The sequence below is a fragment of the Triticum aestivum genome, chromosome 1B, assembly GCF_018294505.1.
Source record: "Triticum aestivum cultivar Chinese Spring chromosome 1B, IWGSC CS RefSeq v2.1, whole genome shotgun sequence".
NCBI lineage: Eukaryota > Viridiplantae > Streptophyta > Magnoliopsida > Poales > Poaceae > Triticum > Triticum aestivum.
In genome coordinates, this window is record NC_057795.1 from 609,309,946 (window position 1) to 609,331,811 (window position 21,866).

Below are 21,866 nucleotides of genomic sequence, written 5' to 3' on the forward strand. Positions count from 1 at the left end.
TAGTCAGATCCCACACATACCAAGCATTTCAATCATACACACAATATGCTCGATATGTGCAAATACAACGAAGCATCACAACATGACTCTATGACACAAGTACTTTATTTAAGGCTCAGGGAGCCATACATAACATACACAAAGGTACGGGTCTCACGACCCAACATTCAAGTCATACAGTCATACAAACCAGCAGCGGAAGTAACTTGTCTGAGTACAGACAACTAGTAAAATAAAAGAGGCTTGGAAAGCCTAGCTATACTACGTGGTCCTTCACAAGCTCAGGGTCACCACCTGGGCCTTTAGCCTACTCGTTGATGTCAACGTCTACATAGAACCCATCAGAAGGGGTTGCAGCGTCTTCTGTAAAAATGTAAATTATAGCAACATGAGTACAAAGGTACTCAGCAAGACTTACATCAGATCCTACATACATGCATATTATCAAGAAGGGTTGGTGGAGTTATTGCAGCAAGCCAGCTTTGACTCTTGGCTAGACTATCCTACGATACTTCAACTTGAAATGGTTTTGCGCACACGAGTCCACTACTCACCACTTCAATACACTACCGAGGATCCGCCTCCGTCTTCCTACGGAAGAGCCATCCTCGGCACTCACACTTATCTTGAGGCTTTTAGTAGTTTCCATTTACTTGTCTATGAACTGTATAGGCAACCAAGTAGTCCTTTACCGCGGACGCGGCTATTCGAATAGATCATGATAACCCTGCAGGGGTGTACTTCTTCATACATGTTTCCACCACTTAGCGTCTGCACACGACATGTGCTCGGCAGACTTCAAGCGAAAGCCGACGTGGGTGTAGACCACGACCTACCTAAACACTTAAGCCTCTAGTCCAGGTTTATCGCCTATTCAGGTTCCATCCGCAGGGAGTCCGGCCGAGGTTTCCCATACGGCCCCGAACGATGTGAACAGGGTTCCCGAGATACCTAACGGGTATTCGGTACACCGTGCCACGTACCTACCGCATCACAGCCCACCCCTACGGTCAGCGCTGTCCACGGCCTCCAGTAGGCTACAAACACCAGAAACTACTTGCAACTCCTGGACAGAGAGCTAGGGTGAATAAGAAGTCGAGCGGGGTCATATTTCAGGGCCCAATGCATGGTAGTAGCTGTATCTTAAATCACACATACAGATCTCAGTGCTTAAGGTCGGCTTCAATGAAACAACCCACCATGTACTCCTACATGGCCTCTCATCGATACCTTTACCAAATCGTGTTCACCACACCACTCTCATTACCGACATAATCATTTCACTCTAGCCCATCACCCAGATGAACCAGACCTGACACGACTCTAAGCATAGCAGGCATAGCAAGGTAGGAACAACACATACATATGGCTCAATCAACTCCTACACATGCTAGTGGGTTTCATCTAGTTACTGTGGCAATGACAGGTCATGCAGAGGAAATGGGTTCAACTACCGTAGCACACAGCAGTTTGAAACGCGTTGTCTTAATGCAGTAAAAGAGAGCAGGAGCGAGAACATGGGATTGTATCGATATGATCAAATGGTTGGTTGCTTGCCTGATGGTTCGATGCACTGATACGGTTCTTCGTTAGGGTAATCACGGTACTCCTCGGAGGCAGAACCTGTCGCAAAGGACACCGATACACAACCATCACCAAACAATGTGCAACAATATGATGCATGCATGAAACATGGCAATATGAGTGTGTTGGGCTAATGCAACTAAAACCAGAAGGGTTTGAACCAATTTGAATCAAAGATTCAAATTTCAAACTCAAACATGGCCTTTTAAAGTGCTTTTCCTTGTTCTGCTTTAAACATCAATTTAACTTGTTTGATCATGCATGAAAATAGTACAGATGGATAGATTGGATTTTTCTGATCATTTTTCATATATAATTTGTCTGATTTGGAGTTACAGAATAAAAGTTATGAATTTTTGAAGTTTAAATAATATTCTGGAATTTCCTGATTTAATTAAATCCAGAAATATATATATTGCGCCAGCATGACGTCAGCATGACGTCAGTGGTCAACTGCGGCTGGCTGGGGTCAAACCTGACGTGTGGGGTCCACACGTCAGTGACAGGGGGGTTTAACAGGGTTAGTTTAATCCTAATTAGGAATTAGTGGCGCTGGGGCCCACTGGTCAGTGTCAGGGGGGTTAACTAACAGTGATTAGCACTAATCTAACCACCTGGCCGACGGGGCCCACGCGTCAGTGACTCTGGGGGGGTCAAACCCCAGGTCGAACAGGTCAAACCCACCGGCGACATGACGCCGGCGAGGCCCGAGACGGCGGCGCGATACGGAAACGCGCTACAGGGCACGGGCGAGGCCGTGCTTGGGCTCGTTGGAGAGCCCTTGCTCCCGCGCGTCGAACGGTGGTGGTGGCCGTGCCTGTGGTGGCCGGTACCGACGACGGCGAGCTCGTGAGCGGCGGCCGGAGTTCGGGTGCGGTCGGGATCGGCGCTGCTGCTCGCAGGCGAGGGAGCTGAGGCGCTGGAGGGGCTCTACGGGTCGCGGCAAGCACAACGGGTGCACGCCCGTGACCAAATGGTCACCGGGGCTTCGCCGGCGACGAGCCCGTGCGGCGGAGCGTCTCGGCTCCGGTAGAGGGGCGGCTAGAGCTCGAAATCGAACATGGGGTTAGGGGGAAACGAAGTAGGGGCTCACGGGGATCATGCAGGGAGGGTCAGCGAGCTCGGGGAAGCACGAACGGCGGCGAATCGACGGCGACCATCGGCGGCGGTCGAGGACGAAGACGATGGCGTGGAGGCGATGCAGAGCTTCCCGAGGGGCTTGGCTTGGTGGGGAGGAAGAGGGGGTCGCGGCGGAGCTCCTGAGCTCAGCGGAGGGGCGAGGGGTGGCCGGTGACGGCTGCTATGGCGAACGGCGGCGATGGGTGCGTTCGGACACGGGAGAGAGAGAGCGAGGGAGAGGAGGAGGGCGAGGGGGGAGTGCGAGGGGGTCAGGGGTGGCTGCGTGGCGTCGTCCGGGGCATCGAGGGCGACGAGAAGGGCGCCAGGCAGGCAGGGAGGGAGGTGGCGTGGCGCGGTGGCGCGCACGCGCGCCGGGCACACTCCCCTCCCTCTGTCGAGGACGAAGACGACAGAGGAGGGAGGCGGGCTGGGCCGCCTGCTGGCTGGGCCGGCCAGCTGGCTGGGCCGGACAGGGAGGAGCCCAGGTAAGCTCCTCCTTTTATTTATTTTTGTTTTTCTAATTTCTGACATTTGTTTTGATTTAAATAAAATATTAAATCATTTTATAACCTTATGCCAATTTTTGCAGGAGCTAGATATATTATTCCAGAGCTCCCCAACAGGTGGCATAATTTTTGGACATATATTAATATATATAACTAATATATTTCCAATGCAAATATTTATGCATTAATTCCAAATGCCCAAAATAAATACCTATGAGCTCTTAAAAATATTGGTTTGATTTTTATCTCTGTCCAATATTTTCAGAGAGCAACATGAGCATTTTCTTGGACCCTTTTGGAGAAATTTTTATTTGGGTCATTTTCAAAAATGATTCTGAGGGTTTCACAAATCCCCATTTCAAGTTTCTGATGAAAGAGTAAACATGATGCAACACTCTAATGCATGACTAGCTAGGGTGTGACAACTCACCCCCACTCAAAAGAATCTCGTCCCGAGATTTGGGTTCCTCCGGGAAGAAGGCGGGATACTCGAGTCGAAGACGATCCTCCCTTTCCCAAGTTGCTTCATCCTCAGAATGGTGCGACCATTGTACTTTGAGAAACTTGATATTATGACGTCGGGTGGTACGTTCGGCCTGATCGAGGATACGAATGGGGTACTCTCGATATGTAAGATTATCTTGGAGATCAAGCGTTTCGTGGTCCACTCCACGGATAGGATCCGAGAAGCAACGCCTGAGTTGAGAAACGTGGAAGACATCGTGGACTCTGGAGAGGTGCGGAGGTAGTTCCAACTGGTAGGCAACTTCTCCTCGTTTGGCGAGAATGCGAAAAGGTCCAATGTAACGAGGAGCCAATTTGCCTTTGATACCGAAACGATGGGTTCCCTTCAGAGGGGTGACCCGAAGATAAGCCTTCTCGTCAACCTCGAAAGTCATAGCCTTATGTTTTCGGTCATATTGACTCTTTTGACGAGATTGGGCTGTTTTCAACTTTTCACGAACGATACGAACTTGTTCTTCTGCTTCCTGAATCATATCCGGGCCAAAGAATTGTCTTTCCCCGGTCTCTGACCAGTTAAGGGGTGTTCGACACCGTCGTCCATAGAGAACTTCAAAAGGGGCTTTACCCAAGCTAGATTGATAGCTGTTGTTGTAAGCGAATTCGGCAAATGGAAGGCACTTCTCCCAGTCCATTCCGAATGAGATAACAGAGGCTCGAAGCATGTCTTCTAGAATCTGGTTGACGCGTTCCACTTGACCACTCGACTGAGGGTGGAAGGCGGTGCTAAAGGAGAGACGGGTTCCCATAGCATTTTGGAAACTTTCCCAAAATCGAGAGGTGAAAAGACTTCCTCGATCCGAGTTAATTTCCAAAGGAACACCATGGAGGGACACTATTCGGGAGATGTATAAGTCTGCCAGCTGACTAGCGGTTATACTCTCACGAACAGGTAAGAAATGGGCTACTTTGGAAAGACGATCGACAACGACGAAAATAGCATTATTCCCTCTCTTGGTCCTGGGAAAACCGGTAATGAAATCCATACCAATTTTATCCCATTTCCATTCAGGAATAGCTAAGGGTTGAAGGGTGCCAGCAGGCCGTTGATGCTCTGCTTTTACACGACGACAGACGTCGCAATTTGCAATATACTGAGCAATTTCTCTCTTCATCCTAGTCCACCAGAACCTCTGGCGTAGGTCCTGATACATCTTAGTACTACCGGGATGAATGGTGAGAGGAGATTCATGAGCCTCCTTAAGGATCAACTGCCGTAGATGCTGGTTCTTGGGAACCACTAGACGGTTCTCAAAGTACACAACACCATGATCATTTGTGGAGAAACAACTAGCACCTCCGCTAGCAATGTTCTCTTTGATTTTAGATATTCCCTTATCTCGCTTTTGGGCAGCGATGATTTGATCCGTAAGAGTAGGTTTTGCTACCAAGGTGGAAAGAAAACCTTGAGGTACAATGTGAAGGTTAAGCTTCCGAAATTCCTCATGGAGAAGCGGTTGACTTTGTTGTAACATCAGGTTGTTACAATAAGATTTACGACTTAGCGCATCAGCCATGACGTTGGCTTTCCCTGGGGTGTAGGTTATTCCTAAGTCGAAGTCTGTGATCAACTCAACCCAACGTCTTTGCCTGAGATTCAGATCCGGTTGGGTGAAAATGTACTTCAGACTTTGGTGATCAGTGAATATTTCGCAACGGTTACCGAGGAGGTAATGTCGCCAGGTCTTAAGTGCATAGACTACGGCTGCAAGCTCTAGATCATGAGTAGGATAATTCTCCTCATGTGGGTGCAATTGCCGTGAAGCGTAGGCAATTACGTGTCGATCTTGCATGAGAATGCAACCTAGTCCTTGTCGCGAGGCGTCGCAGTAGATAACAAAGTCCTTGGAGAAGTCTGGCGGTACCAGTACGGGAGCAGAGGTCAGGCGTCTTTTCAGTTCCTGAAAGCTGTGCTCACATTGTGGAGTCCATTCGAACTTCTTATCTTTCTTGAGGAGTTCGGTTAGAGGTTTGGCAACTTTGGAGAAGTTCTCGACAAAGCGACGACAATAGCTCGCTAAGCCCAGAAAACTCCGAACTTGCTTGACCGATTCAGGTGGAGTCCAATTAAGGACGGCTTGAACTCGCTCAGGGTTAACAGCAATACCTTTACCAGATATTACATGACCCAGATAGGTCACTTCTGACAACCAGAATTCACATTTAGAAAATTTGGCATAAAGGCGATGCTCTCGAAGTTTCTTCAACACTAGCCTTAGATGTTCGGCATGTTCTTCCTCGTTCTTGGAGTAGATGAGTATATCATCGAGGTAAACCACGACGAATTTATCCAAATACTCCATGAAGATTGAGTTCATTAACCGAGAAAAGGTGGCTGGAGCGTTGGTTAAACCGAAGGACATGACGGTGTACTCGTATTGGCCATAACGAGTAACAAAGGCCGTTTTAGGAATGTCCCCGTTTCTGATTTTGATTTGATGGTAGCCCAACCTCAAATCCATCTTGGAGAAGACTGAGGATCCAGCGAGCTGATCATACAGGTCGTTGATCCTGGGAAGCGGATATTTGTTCTTGATTGTGACCAAATTGACAGGTCGGTAATCTACAACCATCCGGTCCGTACCATCCTTCTTCTTGACGAATAGGACGGGGCAAGCCCACGGAGATGAACTAGGGCGGATGAAACCCTTTTTCAAGGACTCATCGAGTTGTTTCTTAAGCTCGGCTAGTTCTAGGGGTGCCATCTTATAGGGTCTTCTAGCAATCGGAACGGTTCCTGGAATGAGGTCTATTACGAACTCAACATCCCTGTCAGGTGGAACACCTGGCAATTCCTCTGGGAAGACATCCGGGAAGTCACGGACTACCGGAACGTCCTCAAGGTCTGGCAAAGGGCTGGCGTTAAGAGAATATAATTGTCGCTTGGCTATTCGGGTCAAGACATTGACTATCTTCCCCGAAGGATGGGTGAGTTGAACAGTCCTAGAGAAGCAATCAATTTGGGCATGATGAGCTGACATCCAGTCCATACCCAGAATGATATTAATATCTGAAGATTTAAGGGCTATCAAAGACGCGAGGAAAACAAGTCTGTCGACTTGGATTTCATTTCCATGGCTTACTCTAGAAGTTTGCCATTTGGATCCCGGAGTTTGAATTACCATAGAGGTTGGCATATCACCGAATGCGACGTTATGCAAACGAGCATAATTTTCGGATATAAAAGAATGAGAGGCTCCTGTATCGAAAAGAACAGATGCCGGGTGGCAATTAACAAGAAGCGTACCGAGAACGACGTTGGGATCCTCTTGAGCTTCTTCGGCAGAGATACAGTTGACATGGCCACGTGAGGCGGTGACCGGCTTGGCGTGGAACACTTTCCCTGTCGGCTTGCCACGGCCAACAGCTTTAGCAGACTGGTTGGGGTTGGTCTGGGGACACTCACGCATATAGTGGCCAGATTCCCCACACTTGAAACAAGTCACGGAACTGGTACGTGGAGGAGCATTGTTGGTTGGACCCCCATAGGGCTTGGCTGGTGCAGACTGTTGAACAGGGCGAGGCGCCTGGAAAGATGGCCTCGGTGTGAACCTGGGTGGCAGGGCGGTGTTGGGCACCCACACGCGGCGCTTCTGAGGACCAGCACCGGATGAGGAACCCATGTCACGGCCATGCTTGCGTGTTGCGTCATAGTCAGTCTGACCAGTTTCAGCACTGATGGCTTTGTTGACAAGTTTCTGAAAAGATGTGCACTCATGCAGACGGAGGTCACGGCGAAGCTCAGGACTAAGGCCCTTACGGAACCTTGCTTGCTTCTTGGCATCAGTAGACACTTCCTCAGTTGCATATCGTGCGAGGTTACCAAACTCCCTGCTGTAAGCATCCACAGAAAGTCGGCCTTGGGTGAAACTGCAAAATTCCTCACGTTTACGGTCCATGAGACCCTCCGGAATGTGATGTTCACGGAAAGCCTCACTGAATTCAGCCCAAGTAGTGACATGGCCCGCTGGGCGCATAGCTCCATAATTCTCCCACCATAGACTGGCGGGGCCTTCAAGATGATATGCAGCAAAGGTGACCTTGTCAGCCTCCGCTACCAGCGCGGAACGCAGTTTGTGAGAGATACTGCGAAGCCAGTCATCAGCGTCGAGAGGCTCGACGGAGTGGTGGAACGTGGGTGGATGTAATTTGATAAAATCACTGAGTGACACCACGTTAGTCCTCTGATGGTGTGCCGTGTTCTGTTCAATACGCTCCAACAAACGGTTGGTCTCCCGCTTGTTTCTCTCAGCTTCCATCATAACCTCGGCTAGGGAAGGAGGATGAGGCAGATTTGCATCCCTGACTTCACTGCCTTCGGCCTGCTCTTGAGGAGCAGGGTTAGTGCGCGTGTTGACCATCCTAGGTAAACAAGACAATGATTTAGTCAGGATGATAAAATTCCGACATAGGATATAAAATGTAAGGAATAACTCGAAATGCAAGATGATCATCCGTATGACATGGTAGATACAGAAACTGCTTCTTTATTCCATCGTCATACACACCATACAGGGTTTAGTACAAGACCAAACAAAGTACTATTACGGTGAAAAGAGGATTACATCTCATCGGAGGCATCCCAAGCTCCTATACATTATTTTTCTACACCTCCGGAAAGAGTACAAACTAGGTCATATCCCACGAGTCACGCGGGACGATAGACGACACAGCTAGTGCGAACTAGTGATACTACCACTAACTCAGACCGATCCGTAGTAGTCCTCGTAGAAGTCACCTCCATAGCCTGGAAGCTCAACATGATCATCCGGAAACAGACGATCTCGCGGAGCTTGTGGACCATAGGGGCTAGGATGAGGTCTTGGACCAACAGACGGTGGCCTGCGGGGACCGCGAGGTGGGGTGATGCCTCCTACATCACGCCAACCCATCACGTCTGGCAGAGCAGATCTCACAGGATAGAGATCGCGCATATCTGAATATCCAGCTTGCACCGCCGGTGCGAACCGAGTCAAAGTGGCCCAGTGGTCAGCACGGGTATTGAAGAGCTCTAACCTCAAGGCCCGATTTTCACGGTCCTTATCCTCGAGCATCTCAGCAGTGGTGCGAGTCCGTGAATCCTCCTGGGTGGGGTCAGCATAGATAGCCTGGAGATACCCTTGTGCTCCCGGAAGTGATCCTGGCATATACCGGAAATCAGAGTCCCGAAATAGACCAGATCTGACTCGCATGATGGTCATCATAGAGTAGGCGGCGTCCTGCACAGCCATCTCAATAGTAACCCCGAGTCCATAGGAGCAGTGAAGGGGCTCGGTGGATCCAGGATAAGATGGAAATATCCTGACAGTGCAGAGATACTGGCTTTGATTAAAGTCCCGAAATTGCTCTTCGACCGTGTACTCAGGATACCAGCGGTATCCAGCCTCAGTCATTACCCTGACCAACTTGGCAGTATGGCCGGGTACATCTAGGCATCGAGTCAGGCGAACCACTTGATTGAGGTCGCGAGTGGCCATCTGAAAGCACAATCATAATGCAAAGGCATTAGAATTTCTAGCAAAATTTCGGCAGCATAACAGCTGTAAATGCTCAAGAAGGATTTTGAGACATTTGACAAAGGATTTCATACACACTCAACATCATCATATCAAAGTTCTGAGTCCATCCTAGCAACATAATATGGTAGAAGAACTGAACTAGGCTTGTATCCATCATACCTATAAGGTACTACTGATTAGTAACACGTGATCCTGATAGAGAGAATAGATCCTAATTCCTTAACCCCCGGTGGAAGAATGGACTGACTCAGATCAGAATGTCATAAGATAAAGGAGTAAAAAGAGCCTTACGTTCCAACCCACAAACAATTCCCCTACATATAACTAAAGAATTTCTAGACTCAACATCGACCAGTTTGGCTTGGAGAACCTACAGGCAGTCCGGCTCTGATGCCAACGCTGTCAGGACCCCGACTCGATGTCACATCGATCTAGCCGGTAACACCTCATATCACTTTGCGGCCTCACGCACGGTATCCCCACGGGTGTCGCCTTACCTTTGCCCGGGACCGTTTGCGCCTTTTGGCTCACGTATATGATAGTGTCGCTAGCATCCATATGATAAGGAGCCCGGGCTGACATGACTAGTCGTAAACCCAAAGTGGCACAGACTTACAGGGACAGGCATCCATGACCCAGCTTCGAACGTGTCGGTCATCAGCAAGTGGGTCCGGGCTGTAGCACTGGGCTAGCAGGACTCCGGTAAACCGGGCTGTAGCGGGCTAACAGGACTCCGGTACTCAATGCGTGACATTTCCCCGAAGGGACAGACACAGGAACGAAGAAGGACACATGCCGGCCAGCCTAAGTGTTCCAGAGCAGTAGCAAGCTACCATGGCTCAGCGGTAACACTAGGAGACATTTCCCGGTAAGAGAGGCTACTAAAGATAAACAACTAGATAGTCAGATCCCACACATACCAAGCATTTCAATCATACACACAATATGCTCGATATGTGCAAATACAACGAAGCATCACAACATGACTCTATGACACAAGTACTTTATTTAAGGCTCAGGGAGCCATACATAACATACACAAAGGTACGGGTCTCACGACCCAACATTCAAGTCATACAGTCATACAAACCAGCAGCGGAAGTAACTTGTCTGAGTACAGACAACTAGTAAAATAAAAGAGGCTTGGAAAGCCTAGCTATACTACGTGGTCCTTCACAAGCTCAGGATCACCACCTGGGCCTTTAGCCTACTCGTTGATGTCAACGTCTACATAGAACCCATCAGAAGGGGTTGCAGCGTCTTCTGTAAAAATGTAAATTATAGCAACATGAGTACAAAGGTACTCAGCAAGACTTACATCAGATCCTACATACATGCATATTATCAAGAAGGGTTGGTGGAGTTATTGCAGCAAGCCAGCTTTGACTCTTGGCTAGACTATCCTACGATACTCCAACTTGAAATGGTTTTGCGCACACGAGTCCACTACTCACCACTTCAATACACTACCGAGGATCCGCCTCCGTCTTCCTACGGAAGAGCCATCCTCGGCACTCACACTTATCTTGAGGCTTTTAGTAGTTTCCATTTACTTGTCTATGAACTGTATAGGCAACCAAGTAGTCCTTTACCGCGGACGCGGCTATTCGAATAGATCATGATAACCCTGCAGGGGTGTACTTCTTCATACATGTTTCCACCACTTAGCGTCTGCACACGACATGTGCTCGGCAGACTTCAAGCGAAAGCCGACGTGGGTGTAGACCACGACCTACCTAAACACTTAAGCCTCTAGTCCAGGTTTATCGCCTATTCAGGTTCCATCCGCAGGGAGTCCGGCCGAGGTTTCCCATACGGCCCCGAACGATGTGAACAGGGTTCCCGAGATACCTAACGGGTATTCGGTACACCGTGCCACGTACCTACCGCATCACAGCCCACCCCTACGGTCAGCGCTGTCCACGGCCTCCAGTAGGCTACAAACACCAGAAACTACTTGCAACTCCTGGACAGAGAGCTAGGGTGAATAAGAAGCCGAGCGGGGTCATATTTCAGGGCCCAATGCATGGTAGTAGCTGTATCTTAAATCACACATACAGATCTCAGTGCTTAAGGTCGGCTTCAATGAAACAACCCACCATGTACTCCTACATGGCCTCTCATCGATACCTTTACCAAATCGTGTTCACCACACCACTCTCATTACCGACATAATCATTTCACTCTAGCCCATCACCCAGATGAACCAGACCTGACACGACTCTAAGCATAGCAGGCATAGCAAGGTAGGAACAACACATACATATGGCTCATACAACTCCTACACATGCTAGTGGGTTTCATCTAGTTACTGTGGCAATGACAGGTCATGCAGAGGAAATGGGTTCAACTACCGTAGCACACAGCAGTTTGAAACGCGTTGTCTTAATGCAGTAAAAGAGAGCAGGAGCGAGAACATGGGATTGTATCGATATGATCAAATGGTTGGTTGCTTGCCTGATGGTTCGATGCACTGATACGGTTCTTCGTTAGGGTAATCACGGTACTCCTCGGAGGCAGAACCTGTCGCAAAGGACACCGATACACAACCATCACCAAACAATGTGCAACAATATGATGCATGCATGAAACATGGCAATATGAGTGTGTTGGGCTAATGCAACTAAAACCAGAAGGGTTTGAACCAATTTGAATCAAAGATTCAAATTTCAAACTCAAACATGGCCTTTTAAAGTGCTTTTCCTTGTTCTGCTTTAAACATCAATTTAACTTGTTTGATCATGCATGAAAATAGTACAGATGGATAGATTGGATTTTTCTGATCATTTTTCATATATAATTTGTCTGATTTGGAGTTACAGAATAAAAGTTATGAATTTTTGAAGTTTAAATAATATTCTGGAATTTCCTGATTTAATTAAATCCAGAAATATATATATTGCGCCAGCATGACGTCAGCATGACGTCAGTGGTCAACTGCGGCTGGCTGGGGTCAAACCTGACGTGTGGGGTCCACACGTCAGTGACAGGGGGGTTTAACAGGGTTAGTTTAATCCTAATTAGGAATTAGCGGCGCTGGGGCCCACTGGTCAGTGTCAGGGGGGTTAATTAAGCGGTGATTAGCACTAATCTAACCACCTGGCCGACGGGGCCCACGCGTCAGTGACTCTGGGGGGGTCAAACCCCAGGTCGAACAGGTCAAACCCACCGGCGACATGACGCCGGCGACGCCCGAGACGGCCGCGCGATACGGAAACGCGCTGCAAGGCACGGGCGAGGCCGTGCTTGGGCTCGTTGGAGAGCCCTTGCTCCCGCGCGTCGAACGGTGGTGGTGGTCGTGCCTGTGGTGGCCGGTACCGACGACGGCGAGCTCGTGAGCGGCGGCCGGAGTTCGGGTGCGGTCGGGATCGGCGCTGCTGCTCGCAGGCGAGGGAGCTGAGGCGCTGGAGGGGCTCTACGGGTCGCGGCAAGCACAACGGGTGCACGCCCGTGACCAAATGGTCACCGGGGCTTCGCCGGCGACGAGCCCGTGCGGCGGAGCGTCTCGGCTCCGGTAGAGGGGCGGCTAGAGCTCGAAATCGAACATGGGGTTAGGGGGAAACGAAGCAGGGGCTCACGGGGATCATGCAGGGAGGGTCAGCGAGCTCGGGGAAGCACGAACGACGGCGAATCGACGGCGACCATCGGCGGCGGTCGAGGACGAAGACGATGGCGTGGAGGCGATGCAGAGCTTCCCGAGGGGCTTGGCTTGGTGGGGAGGAAGAGGGGGTCGCGGCGGAGCTCCTGAGCTCAGCGGAGGGGCGAGGGGTGGCCGGTGACGGCTGCTATGGCGAACGGCGGCGAGGGTGCGTTCGGACACGGGAGAGAGAGAGCGAGGGAGAGGAGGAGGGCGAGGGGGGAAGTGCGAGGGGTCGGGGTGGCTGCGTGGCGTCATCCGGGGCATCGAGGGCGACGAGAAGGGCGCCAGGCAGGCAGGGAGGGAGGTGGCGTGGCGCGGTGGCGCGCGCGCGCCGGGCACACTCCCCTCCCTCTGTCGAGGACGAAGACGACAGAGGAGGGAGGCGGGCTGGGCCGCCTGCTGGCTGGGCCGGCCAGCTGGCTGGGCCGGACAGGGAGGAGCCCAGGTAAGCTCCTCCTTTTATTTATTTTTGTTTTTCTAAATTCTGACATTTGTTTTGATTTAAATAAAATATTAAATCATTTTATAACCTTATGCCAATTTTTGCAGGAGCTAGATATATTATTCCAGAGCTCCCCAACAGATGGCATAATTTTTGGACATATATTAATATATATAACTAATATATTTCCAATGCAAATATTTATGCATTAATTCCAAATGCCCAAAATAAATACTTATGAGCTCTTAAAAATATTGGTTTGATTTTTATCTTTGTCCAATATTTTCAGAGAGCAACATGAGCATTTTCTTGGACCTTTTTGGAGAAATTTTTATTTGGATCATTTTCAGAAATGATTCTGAGGGTTTCACAAATCCCCATTTCAAGTTTCTGATGAAAGAGTAAACATGATGCAACACTCTAATGCATGACTCGCTAGGGTGTGACACCTAGCTAGCCCTTTGTGCTCCAAAGCAACCCTAATTTTTCTTGCCCCAAAAATCCTAAGAAAAATCCGAATTATTCTTTGAACCCTAGGGCACCTTTCTGAGAAAAAATATTTCAGCACTCTTTGGAATATTTTGGCTACAGAAAATAAATTCATTTCTGGACAGAAATGGTAGTTTCTACAGCAACTACCATTTTACTAGCTCCATTGTAGCTGGTTTTTCTTGTGCCTATTTACCTTAGTAAGTGTAAGCTAGCCTGCAAAGCTCAGCCCTTAACTCCTAGTGGTTTGACCTCAGTAAACCTCCAAAGTTACTGTCCAGAAACTTGCTAGTAGTACAAATACATTTCTACTGCACCTGGATCCAAGCCCAAGCATGGTAACACTTCAAACTACCAAGGACTACATGCCAGACATCAATTTACGCTTAGGGTGGCCTGATGTCATGGTTCACGCGTAGACCGCATTCGTCCGGGCATGCTGGCATGCAAAACACGCGCTCTGCGTGCCGCCTAGCGCTCTGTTGACCGCGTGCTCGCTGCTCAGCCTGCCCGAGCATGCCAAGCCTCGCCACCATCCCCGTCTCCACTCCCTTAACTCCCCCCTGGCACTCGCCGATGCCGGAGCTCGCCACAGCGGGGACGGGCACGGTCCAGCTAACAACACAGTGCATGGCGCACTGTGCTCGTTATCTTCCCCCACGCCCCTGTGCTCATCCGTGCCCGCTAATAGTTCCTGCGTGACCTCCATCGTCTTCGCCCTCTTTCATTGGCGCCGTTCATCGCTGGGCGCCGTGGATAGGTGTCCTCTGGTGGAGCCCGAACCCCTCTCGCCGCCCACCTATAAATGCCGCCACCCCAACCCTCCTTGAGCACTCGCAGCTAGTCCACCCCCTCCACAAACTTGTAGAAGCCGCAACCTGGCGGGGCAGGCCGCGAGCCGCCGTCCCGAAGCCCGAGCTCACCGGTGATCCCCTTCGGATCGTCCTCGCAGCTCCGACCCCTCCCAGGCCAGGGCGACCCTGCCAGGGCCTCCGCCACTCTTCGGTGAAGCCGTTCCACCCCGCTGGAGCCCCTGGAGCCGCCCCGAGCCGTCGTCGTCTTCATCTATGGCGATCTCTGCCCTCTGCCTCTGCTGGAGAGGCCGTTTCCGATGCTGTCCAGTCACCTCTAGTCACGCTACGGGTACGGGCAGGTGCGCCATCTTCTTCTCCTTCGATTCCCCCCTCTGATGTGACCCCAAGAACCCTCGTCACCGGCGTGTGCTCTGGCGAAGCTCCACCTCCCTCTGTTTCCATCTCCCCCTCCTTCTTGCCTGACTAGCGGGGCCCGCTAGTCAGCCACTCAGTACATGCATGAAGCGGTACGAGTGGTGGCGTCCTGGGTGTTTACGCCTTCGACGTCACCCCCCCAGACTGTTTATCTTTTATTTTCAAATTCATTTAAATCCGGGAAACTTCAAACAGCCACAACTTTTTATCTATAAGTCCAAATGCATTGATTCTTTTTGCATTGTGTTCTTTGTTCAAAAATCTAACAGCACCCAAAATATGGGATTTTTCCTTGCTATCTAGATTTTTTGGTAATTTTCAGAAGGTTTCTTGATGTTTTCTTTTTGTGGTTTTATTTATTTTCAGAAGAGCAAGCTTGTCTTGAGGATCACCAGGAGATTTGTGAACCTCATCAACACTAAGGCAAGCCACAACAACATTTTCATAGTGCCACTTCAATATTTGTGATTTTTCCTACTTGAGCTTATGATTATTCGTGCATTTAAATAATTATTATTATTATTATATTCTATTAGATGCTTGTCATGTTAAATATGCTTGATTTATAGAAAGTTTGAAATGAATCTTGCTAATAAGCTAACAAGAACTTAGATATGAGTAATGATAAAATGATCTGGTCATGGAGGTTAATGATTAGTTTAATTATTATTCTTCCATGATGAAAAATGATGAGATTGCTAGAAATAATTCTGGTTTAAGTGAGGTTTGATCTTAACTAGAGAAGTATCTTGAGATGATGATGGCTCCGTGGGAGCGTAGTTGATTTGGTTATTTTCATGGATATGTGATGCATATGTTAGTGATGCATGGCATGGCATTATGACACTGGTTACTTTCACCCTAAGTTGAACCTGATAAGTAACTCAACTTGAATATGTTGTTGATCGGGTCATGGTGCCGCTGAAACAAGTTTTTCCCAGTGCAACCACATTTGCCAATATGGGACAGCCTTAATGCATTTCTTTGCCGTGCCTCTAGTCGGTGCCTCCATCTAGGGAAGGTTATGGGTGTGCTGTACCCTGGCCCGGTAAGCAGGCATAACCTTATGAGCCCGTTGTTAAGTTAAGTTTTTGGTACCGGGTCCCAGAGTGGATCGTGGCCACGACAGTGGTCGAGGTGTCTTGAGGTAGACACGGGGCCACCCAGGACTAGCCCAATGGGGATTCAGTCGGAGTGGCCGGGAGAGTGTCATGACAATGAAGTGGTTTCGTTGGAATGCCGTTGGTCCACCCGAATGGGAGTGCAAGGCCATGGGTTCCGTAGTGTGGGTCCAGTTCGCTACCTCTGCAGAGTGTATTGATCTATCGATAGCCGAGTCCACGGTTACGGACATGCTCGAAAGTAGGGTACACCACGGGTCAACACTTAATAACTTTGCACACTAAGTTTGCACTGAGGATGGCAGTAAGGCCATCATGTTGAGTTGGACCAGGTGTGGTCGGGTTGTGATCACCAGAAGTATCACGAGCCATGTATTGGTCGGGTTGTGATCGCCGTAAGGATCACGGGACATTTATTGGTCGGGTTGTGATCGCCATAAGGATCACGGGCCATTTATTGCTCGGGTCGGAATCGTTGTAAGGATCACGGGCCATGTATTGGTCGGGTTGTGATTGCCGTAAGGATCATGAGTTTGTTTTTGAGATTATCACGTTTGTGGTCTGGAAATGATCATGTTCGGTAAGCCAGTCCTTGGGACGAGTACCAATTGAGCATATTCACAGCATGTTGGATATATTGTTGCATTGTTATTAATTGGTTAAGTATCATGATATTGTTTGCCATTATGTTTATGCTTGTTGTGAGCTTGCAAGTACATTCAATGTACTGACCTGGCGTGTCATGCCAGATTTCAGGAAAGTCTTGTTGGAAAGGAGTGCTGTCCAAGTCTAGATCGTGTCCACATCGGTTTCCCTGTGCTATGGAGTCCCGCTACGACGTTGTTCTGCAGCCGCGTAGTTGTCATGATCGAAGCCCCTTTATGTTCACTAAATGATGTACATATTGTTTAGCCGCACCGTGTGTGCAGCTTGGCCTCGCTAACTGTTGTAATATGAACTATGCTCCGCTAGCATAAATAAAGCGGTTGTTTTTCTGTACCAAGTTGTTGTGTGTTGCCAGAAGACAAGGTCTCTGGGCTGGCAATGCAAGGTAAACTGGTTGCTCTGAGCCGGAGTGCCACAACACTTGGTATCAAAGCCGCACTGGATGTAGGCCACGCTAGACTACGCCGTGTTAACTGGATGTTACTTACAAGTTGTATTGAGTGCCGGTAGCCTATTATAGCTGGTTGTTGCATTGCATGCACTGATTTTTATTTTTATGCTAACATGCTAATGATTGTGAGGTAGATGGCTCCGGTGCTATATCCGTGCCAGTTGCAGCTGACGTCGTACACGTCGCCGCATCTCCTTTGTAACGTGTGGTGTCGGCTGTACACTCACGGTGACGATCCAGTCTATCATATGTACCGGGAGCGTCTAACTAACTCAGTGTATGAGTATCACGTCATGGTTACTCTATGCACCAGTTCCGATTCTAGCACTTACACTCGTACTTCTCGAAGCGGCTACGCTTCTACCGCTTCTCGGGCTGTCCAGTTTGCTGCATTCGAGGTACTTGTTGAGCTCCGCTACAACAAGGTCCGGATGCAGAACCACCCAGGTTTCCACTACTATCCTTCTCTCCATGATAATGGTCGTTTCCGTTTCCTTGTCATTGATCCGGAGTCCGATAGCTGGCTAGACACCTTTCTCGTTATATCACTGCTAGCTATCTTCTGATCTACGAGCTGGCTCGTGAGCTGAGTCGTGCCCATACTGCTTTAGCCTCTGCTTTAGTCTCTGCTAGCTCAGCCACTACTCCACCATCTGTAGGATTTACTCCCTATATTCCTGCCAGTTCTAGATCCCCTGTTTGCCCGGTTACTCCTCCGAGTAGCTCGGGCACCGCGACTGTGAGTCCACTTAGTGCTCCTGCTGAGTGGGTTTCACTCCCGCCACTCCTGTAGCACCGATTATTCACCCTCCACTCGCCCCGGAGGGAGAGCCCTCGAGGCAGCGTCGTCGTGTCACTTTTAACCCAGAGGCCTCAGTTAACCCCGTCAGTTCAAGATCCGAGTCCGCTTCAGGAGAAGACCTTGCAGCACCAGCAAAGCAGTAGAGCTTCCGAGTATTCGCAGTCGTCAGGATGGAGTATGGATGTAGTCGTATGAGTCATGATGTTTCGTTTCATGTATAAGGGTAGTTGGACCTGGCATGTTGTTACCTTTCATGTATAAGTCTATGTATAATTATGTTGGAACTTTATATTATCCGTCGTATTTTCTTCGTCATTTCGGTTTTACTCGGATTTTTGTTGCTGGCTTCTCCCCAGTTTATTTTGAATGCTTCTCATCTCGGTTGCGTTGACTTGGGAAAAATCATATTAGGATGACGCGAGGAGGCTGTAGTAGCAACGTTCACGAGGGTTCTCCTGTTCATCAATCTGCACGACAGGCAGGACAATCACCCGAGCCGTACATTCCACCACCGCCTCCACCGCCAAATCCGCCCTCCACCGAGCAAATTCTGCGTTGTTTGAGGAGAGACGAAATAATGATCTAGTGGAAAAACAAAGAAGTATTCAAGTTGTGGTTGGACAGAATGGAAATCAGCCCAGTCCTCACTCCAAGCTATCAGATTTCCAAAGGACTAAGCCTCCCAGTTTTAGTCAGGCCATTGATCCCTTGGATGCAGATGATTGGTTGAGAACTATGGAAAAGAAGCTTGAGGTTGCTCGAACTAATGAAGGGGATAAGGTTCCATATGTAACACATTATCTTGAAGGTGCTGCTGCCATATGGTGGGAAAATGAAAAAGCCATGTGGTTTGCTGAGGAAGAAATTATGTGGTCAAGATTCAAGGAACGATTCCGGAAATATCACATCCCTGCGGGAATTATGAAGACTAAGCAGCGTGAATTTCTCACGCTCCTCCAAGGAAATCAGTCTGTGGGAGAATATTTGCAAAAATTCAATCATCTATCACGTTACTCTCAATATGACGTGGCCACTGAAGAAAGGAAGATTGACAGGTTTCTTGGTGGGTTAAACCCGCAACTCCGGTGTACTCTTAGCATGTTCGATTTCCCAGACTTCCAAACCCTGGTGAACAAGGCTTTCATTGCTGAAAGGGAACACAAGCTTGTATCAGATAATAAGCCTACCAACAACAATCACAAGCGCAAGTTTGAGCCAAGAAAGGAAATACAGCCAGTGCAGAAGGCTCGTACCTGGCAGCCGACTCAGGTAGCATACACGCCCAATTAGCAACAAAATGTTAAAAAGGCCACCACCCAAGTCAAGAATGACGTACTCAACCCAGTTCTAGAGAATCGTCTGCGCGGCAATTCTTATTACATTTGTGGACAAATCGGACATTATGCCAAACAGTGTCCCAAGAACAACCGGACAGATGCTACATTCAGGCCACAAGTCCATTATCTGGAGACATGCCCAAATCAGCACGACATCACGGGATACGTTCATCACATCTCCGCCGATGAAGCCCAGGAGAACCCCGAAGTCGTCATTGATATGTTCCCTGTAAATAACATACCCGCAGTAATTTTATTTGACTCTGGGGCTTCCCATTCTTTTATTTCTCGGAGTTTTGTTGCCCAAAACAAATTTCCTTGTTCGCTTTTGGGCAAGAATATGCTGGTACAAACCCCGGAATCTCTAATCAGAAGCAATCTAGTCTGTCGCAATCTGGAAGTCAATATCAACGGAGTCCATTTTCCAACTTCTTTGATACTTATTGATCATGTTCAGTTGGATGTTATCTTGGGTATGAATTGGCTGACTCAGTATCAAGTGTGCATAAATTGTGCGACCCAAGAAGTCAACTTGATCGGCCAAGAGGGACAAACTACAAAATTTATTGCTCGTAGAAGCATAGCCTCTAAGAAATGGTCTTGACAGCAATGGCTGAAATGGAGTTAATTCTGATGGTCAGCGAGTTTCCTGATGTATTCCCAGAAGAACTGCCAGGCATGCCACCTAATCGAGAGCTTGAGTTTGCAATAGATCTTGTGCCCGGAACCACTCCAATACACAAGAAGTATTATCGAATGCCGTCATCAGAATTAGTGGAGCTAAAGAAACAGCTTGATGAAATGCTCCAAAAAGGGTATATCCGCCCCAGCTCCTCACCATGGGGATCACCTGCTATCTTCGTGGACAAGAAAGATGGTACCCTCCGCATGTGTGTGGATTACCGTCAGCTGAATGAGATCACAATCAAAAACAAATACCCTCTGCCAAGAATTAATGATTTGTTCGACCAGCTCAGTGGGGCCAAGGTGTTCTCCAAGATTGATTTACGGACGGGATATTATCAGCTCAAAATTAAAAAGGAGGATATTCCCAAGACCGCGTTCACCACTCGCTATGGTCTCTATGAATATACAGTTATATCTTTCGGCCTCACCACCGCCCCCACCTTCTTCATGCACATGATGAATAAAGTATTCATGGACTTCCTCGATAAGTTTGTGGTAGTATTCATCGATGATATAATCATTTACTCAAGAAGTGAAGAAGAGCATAAGGAACACATCCAAGCAGTGTTACAATGACTCCGTGAGCATCAGTTATAAGCCAAATTCAGTAAATGTGAGTTCTGGCTCAAGCAAGTTGGATTCCTTGGGCATGTGTTATCCGCCGATGGCATAGCCGTGGACCCAAGCAAAGTAAAGGATGTGCTCGATTGGTTGCCACCCACAACTGAATCTCAGATCCAGAGTTTTCTTGGATTAGCCGGATATTACCGTTGAAGGGTTTTCCAAGATTGCTAAACCCATGAAAAAGCTGCTCAAAAAGGATAAGAAGTTTGAATGGCTAAGGACTGTGAGAAAAGTTTCACTGAGTTAAAGAAACACCTGACAACTGCACCAGTATTAACACTTCCAGATATCTACCGCAGGTTTGATGTGTAATGCGACGCTTCCAGGCAAGGACTGGGATGCGTACTTATGCAAGATGGCAATGTAGTGGCTTATGCCTCACCGGAGCTATGACCCCACGAGGGGAATTACCCCACTCATGATTTGGAATTAGCCGCGGTGGTTCATGCTTTAAAAATTTGGAGACACTACCTTATCAGAAAAAGGTGCCAAATTTTTACCGATCACAAAAGCCTCAAATATGTATTTACTCAGCCGGATTTAAATCTCCGTCAATGAAGATGGCTTGAGTTGGTCAAGGATTATGATTTTGGAATAAATTACCATCCGGGTAAGACCAACGTGGTTGCCGATGCGCTCAGTCGAAAGCCCGTTAGTTTAAATGTCATATTGGAATCCTTGCCTCCCAAACTTAAAGAAGAGATTGCTCAGCTCAACCTGGTCATAGTTGAGGCTGGCCTTGCCAATATCCTACAAGTTACCAATACTCTTGAGGAAGAAATCCGCATGGCCCAGCCAGGCGATGCCGATCTGCAGAAACATGTCAAGCTTTCCGACTTCTCGAAGGATCAGTGCGGTACCCTCTGATTCAGGGGACGGATTTGTGTGCCTAATCAAGCAGATTTGAAGCAGAAGATCCTGTCAGAAGCGCATGAATCCTCGTATTCAATTCACGCTAGAGGCACAAAAATGTACGAAGACCTTTGATAAATATTCTGGTGGGATGGAATGAAGAAGGACATTGTGTATTTCATGGCCTATTGCGACATATGCAACAAAGTAAAGGCAGAACATCATAAGCCAGCCGGACTTCTCCAACCGTTGCCAGTGTCACAATGGAAATGGGAT